Below are 6381 nucleotides of genomic sequence, written 5' to 3' on the forward strand. Positions count from 1 at the left end.
CCTTTGTTAACAGTCATATATCAGGGAGATCATGCCCCTTTGTTTTCTGGGTTCTAGGCTTGTCTCACTCAACATTATTTGTTCAAGTTCTGACCATTTCCTTGCGAATAACAGTATTTCACCATTCCTAATCGCTATGTAGTATTCCATTGTGTATAAGTACCATATTTTTTGGATCCATTCGTCTGTGGAGGGGCATCTGGGTTGTTTCCATATTTTGGCTATTGTGAATTGTGCCGTGATAAACATGGAAGTACAAATGCCTTTTTGATATCTTGGATTTTGCTGTTTAGGATAGATGCCTAGGAGTGGTATGGCTGGGTCATAGGGTAGGTCTATATTGAGCTTTTTGAGAAACCTCCATACTGTTCTCCAAAGTGGTTGTACTAATTTGCACTCCCACCAACAATGGAGAAGGGTTCCTCTTTCCCCACAGCCCCTCCAGCATTTGTTGTTTCCTGAGTTCAGAGTATAGGCCATTCTAACTGGGGTGAGGTGGTATCTCAGGGTTGTTTTTATTTGCATTTCCTTTACTACCAGGGATGTTGAGCATTTCCTCATATGTTTCTTTGCCATTTTTATATCTTCTCTTGTGAAGTCTCTCTTTAGCTCTTTTGCCCATTTCCTAATAGGTTTATTGGGCTTGGAGGGGCTTAGTTTTTTGAGTTCTCTGTAGATGACAGATATCAGGCCTTTGTCTGTTGCTGTGCTGGTAAATATCCTTTCCCATATCGTTGGCTGTCTTTCTATTTTGGTGGCTATGTCCTTAGCTGTGCAGAAACTTTTTAATTTGTAGTAGTCCCATTTGTCGAGTCTTTCCCCTATTTGTTGTGCCCCTGGGACTCTATTCAGGAAGTTCCTTCCAGTGCCTATAAGTTCTAGCGTCTTTCCTACTCTGTCCTTCAGTAGTTTCAAGGATTCAGGTCTGATGTTGAGGTCCTTGATCCATTTTGAGTTGATCTTGGTGCATGGTGATAGGCTTGAGTCTACTTTGAGTTTTCTGCATATGGCTGCCCAGTTTTCCCAGCACCAGTAGTTGAAGAGGCTATGTTTATTCCATTGTATGTCTTTAGCTCCTTTGTCGAATATCAGTTGGCTGTAAGAGTGCGGTTTTATTTCTGGGTCTTCAATTCTAATCCATTGGTCTTCCGATCTGTTTTTATACCAATACCATGCTGTTTTAGAAATGTATTCTTGATTTCCAAATCCTTTTTTTAACACTAACACATTTTAGCTTTTATCTGCATCGGAAAAACTGAAGCTCATAGGCATTCTGAAACCAGGTGCCGCCCTTTGCCTACGGGCTGCTTGTTTCAAAAGAGCCTCTTTTTTTTTTTTTCCTTCAGTCCCAGTTACTGCATGGTATGAAGACCTTTGAATTTTTCCTTAATGCAAGAATTACAATTAGAAATACTTATCCATTCAGCTTTCCAATAAATTAGTGAGAAACATTGGCCCATTTTGCCATTTCTTCCTACATACATAGAGTTAATGAGAGTTTACTTCTATCCCCATTAGTTTAGTATATATATATCCTTTTAAATCCAAATTTCTGACACTTAGCTCTGATTTTTTTTAATTTTAATTAAAGAACCCTGAGAAATCCTTTAAAGCATTTGGCAATGCCCAAACTTGATGACCCTTTGACTTTAAACTTAAACTTAGTTTTGCATCAGACTGCAGTCTTGAACATGTTCACACTCACACATGCACACACACACATACATTTTCAAAAGATCTTAAAGCGTGCAGAATAAGCATCGGCCGTACATTTTAAGACAAAAACCTTTAACAAACGATTTTTAGCATTCTCTAGCCTCATTTTCCAGGGCTTGATAGTTTTAGTAAAACATTTTTAGTGCACCAAACAATTTTCTGCTTAAGAAGGCTGGGTGGGGGTCCCCCTAGAGTTCTTTTTTGCGGACACTCTCACTGATTGACTGATTGTGGGCTGTCACCTGTACATCTTTCCAGTGAGCTAAAGTCAAGTCCAGGGGAGTGGAAGGAACGTTCCCCATCATCCGTTTGTCAGTCAGGCACAGCACAAGAAAGAAACACACAAAAATAATCACAGGCACAAAGACCAGACAACACTTACAGACAGACTTAGGGAGCCGCGGCTTACAGGTTCGACTGTGTCTCTCCTGCCCCTGTGAGGAGGCAGACCACACAGTCTCACTGTGTCTCTCCTGCCCCTTTGAGGGGGCAGACCACACAGTCTTGAGGCTCTCTCCCGTTCCTGTGTAGGAGCGGACCAGACAACCCCAAATATAGAGTGGACTAGACAGGCGCCCGTTAGAAGGGCCTCCCGGTCCAGTCCTTCAGGTCCAGGGTGGAAGTGGGAAGCCTGAGCCCCCTGTGGAGGGCTTGAGGTCCCCCAGGACTGCCCATACGAGCGTGTCCACTCCGGCTGGTCCTTCACTACCTACAGGTTCAGATTCAAGCGGCTGGCCTAAACAGAAAACAAAACTACAAATCACACAGACACAGACACACAGAATGAACTGCCCTATTTTCTTACCTTCGGAGTTTGGGGTCTCGGGGGTCTCTGGGGCCATCCCGGACAAAACCCCAAATGTTGTGCCAAGTCGCGAAACTACCACCAAGAAGACCACCGAGACTCAGACATTCCGAAATGCAAAAGCAAGGCAAGGCTTTATTTAAGTGAGCTGCGACTCAGGCCTCGTCCTACCCACCGACACAGCGGAGGTTAGGAGGAAGCCCCGAGCTGTGATTACACAGGGCTTATAAAGGCAAAGAACAAGGTTACAAGAATCAGGTGTTCAAGCAAGCAAGATTAGGACACAGGTACAAATCTGATTGGCTCAGGGTTCGATTCTAAAATGGGGTTCACGTGGTAAAATGGGGCCTGACTTCAAAGTCTGGCACTTCAGTATAAACACAGTCCTTCAATAAACATTTTTTTTTTTTTTTTGGCCAATCCTGGGGCTTGGACTCAGAGCCTGAGCACTATCCCTGGCTTCTTTTTGCTCAAGGATAGCACTCTGCCACTTGAGCCACAGCACCACTTCTGGCCATTTTATATATATATATATGTGTATATATATATATGTGTATATATATATATACATATATATATATATATATATATATATATGTGGTGCTGAGGAATCGAACCTAGGGCTTCATGTATGGGAGGCAAGCATTCGCCACTAGGCCATATTCCCAGCCCGGCATAAACTCTTAATATGCCCTTTTCTAATTATATAGAAGCTAGCTGTTTGGATCACTTTTTTTTTTTCCAGTGCCAATTCTAGGGCTTGAACTCAGGTAAACCCTTTTTGCTCAAGGCTAGTGCTCTACCACTTGAGCCACAACTCTACTTCTGGCTTTTTGATGGTTAATTGGAGATAAGAGTCTCACAGCCTTTTTCTGCCACTGCTGGCTTCCAACACCGATCCTCAGATCTCAGCCTCCTATGTAGCTAGGATTACAGGCGTGAGCCACGAGTGCTAGCTTGGCTCCCTTCTTTAGTCTGGAAACACCCTCTTGTGCTGCCCCCTGGTGTTGCAGTACTAAACCCAATAAAGGCTTCTTGCAAATGGTTTTGTCTACTTTTGATTTTAGTTATTGGTAGAGCTGAACAGAGGGGAGACAGAGGCAGCAGCCTCCTGGCAGAAGCTGTAGCTGCTCACTCGCAGCATCATTGGAGCACTCGCCCTCAGTGGCTGATCAGAGCCAGTGCTAGGGAAGCTGGAGCAAAGCTGGTATTTGAAACAAATCCAAGGACATGGCAGCAGCAACAGCAGACTCAATAGTGGAGCCAGCACTTTCAGTGGCCAAAGCAAACCTAGTGGCAGTAGCAGTACAGCAGATGGCAGTAGTAAAAAGCAGTGGGAGTCAGAAGCAGTTAACAGGTGGGGCAGGGGTAGCAACTGTCAGAGTAAAATTGGTAGGGAGCCAAAAAAAAAAAAAAAAAAAAAAGAGAGAGACTGCAGGCCCTGGTTGCAGAAAGAGCTTTAACATTTGCTGTCAAGTGCTAGGGTGCCTGACATCTAAGGCCTGAGAGCTGGCAACACTTGCTGTAGTGCTAGGGATTCCAGGAGCCAGCACACGTTCAAGAACTGTAGCACTAGAAGGCACAACTTTCTGCTGTTCACCACTGAGGCATTTCAAAAACACCAAGGGTAGTAGATAACTGGAAAAACTTTTTCCCTACCTTTTATTCCTGTCTTGGTACAGCAGAAGGACCCCAGCCAGCTGAGTAAAGTTAGATGGCAATTGTAGACTTAAGGACTGACTTGAGAGAACTTAGAAGTTGAGGTTTCAATGCAATGCTAGTTTTTGTGAAAGGAATTGGCTATTGTTCCACTCTTATATATGTAATAAAAATTCCTCGTTATACATAACTGCCTTTGGAAACAACTTATCTTCCTTTTGTCCCTTCATATCTACTCCATATCCTCCTCCTGCTGTCAATGTTTGTTTTGTTTTTTGAAACAGGGTCTCACCATAGAGCTCAGGCTAGTCTCAGACTTGAGAATCTGCTAACTCTACCTCTGAGTGTTGAAGTTACAGACATAACACCTTAACCAACAACTATCTTTCCTTTCTTTGCACTTGTGCCAGAGAAGTCTAACCTTTCTGGACTGTACCAACAGGCCCCCTTCACCCTTGTGGTATATGAAAGGAGTCAGGTATTAGGAAGCAGCTGTAGATTAGACTAGGAGAATAAGATCATACTTTATACATATTAAGACCATACTCATGGTCTAAAAAATACTTTCTATTACTATAAAGGTCATGTAGAGAGGGGTTGCACTTACATAAGTTTTCTTTTAGAGAGAGGGAAGAAGAGAGTGGGAGGGAAGACAGGAAAAGGAGGAGGAAGAGATGATGTTCATCTGCTCATTTGGTTCTAACTTGTCTATCCAAACAAAACAAGGAAAAAGGGTGAAAAAGTGCAGCAGTAGAGCACACCATAAACACCATAAATGGGAGTGAACTATGTAACTCTGGATGGAGATGGGAGGGAGGGAATGTGGGAGAGAATGAGGAAACAAATGACACTCTATGAAAGGAAATGTACTTAAATCTGACTTATGTAAATGTAACCACTCTGTATATCACCTCCAAAATAAAAAAATACATTTGAGAGGAAAAAAAATGTTAAGTCCTCTTGACATTCCTCTTGGGTGCTGATAACACACAGAAATTTTTTTTTAAAGTTTTTATTATCAAACTGAATTACAGAGGTTACAGTTTCATACATTAGGCATTGGATACATTTCTTGTACTGTTTGTTACCTCCTCCCCCCTCCCCCTTTTCTTCCCCCCCCCCCCCCCATGAGTTGTTCAGTTCATTTACACCAAACAGTTTTGCAAGTATTGCTTTTGTAGTTGTCTTTTTTTTTTGGCCAGTCCTGGGCCTTGGACTCAGGGCCTGAGCACTGTCTCTGGCTTCTTCCCGCTCAAGGCTAGCACTCTGCCACTTGAGCCACAGCGCCGCTTCTGGCCGTTTTCTGTATATGTGGTGCTGGGGAATCGAACCTAGGGCCTCGTGTATCCGAGGCAGGCACTCTTGCCACTAGGCTATATCCCCAGCCCCCCCCCCCCCTTTTTTTTAACCCTGAACACAAAGAAAATTTTTCCTTCAGCAACTATTCCTGTTTCCTGGGTCCTGTGTTCTTTTTATACTTCCTTCCTTTCTTCCTTCCCTCCCTCCCTACTTTCTCATTATGTAGCCTAGGCTGCCATGAACTATTGATCCTCCTGATGGTGTGATTATAGGTATATACCACTATGCACATTAAAACTACCTCTAACCAACAGCATCTAAGTGTGACTTGTTTTGGCCAGTCCTGGGGCTTGAACTCAGGGCCTGAGCACTGGCACTGGCTTCCTTTTGCTCAAGGCTAGCACTCTACCACTTGCACCACAGCGCCACTTCTGGCTTTTTCTGTGTATGTGGTGCTGAGAAATCAAATCCAAGGCTCCGTGCATGCTAGGCAAGCACTCTACCAAGAAGTCACATTTCCAGCCCCTCAGTGCAATTCTAATTGTAGCCAGGATTGAGATTCCTTGGGAATAGATATAGTGGGACTCCTAGATAAGACAATCCTTGTATTCTAGGAATGCAGTTTCCCAATTTCATATCAGATTAGAAGCTCTGGTGGCCAGGTCCAGAATTTGGCTTTAGGACTCCAGGAAATTCTTATGCTGACCATGTTTCTGATTAATTTTGGAAATTTCCTATTTGAAACATTTCGAAATGACAATTTTTTTTGCCAGTCCTGGTGCTTGAACTCAGGGCCTAAGCACTATCCCTGCCTTTTTTTTTTTTTTTTTTTTTTGCTTAAGGCTAGCATTCTACCACTTGAGCCACAGCACCCCTTCTGGCCTTTTTGTATATATGTGGTG

The sequence above is a fragment of the Perognathus longimembris genome, chromosome 24 (assembly GCF_023159225.1).
Source record: "Perognathus longimembris pacificus isolate PPM17 chromosome 24, ASM2315922v1, whole genome shotgun sequence".
NCBI lineage: Eukaryota > Metazoa > Chordata > Mammalia > Rodentia > Heteromyidae > Perognathus > Perognathus longimembris.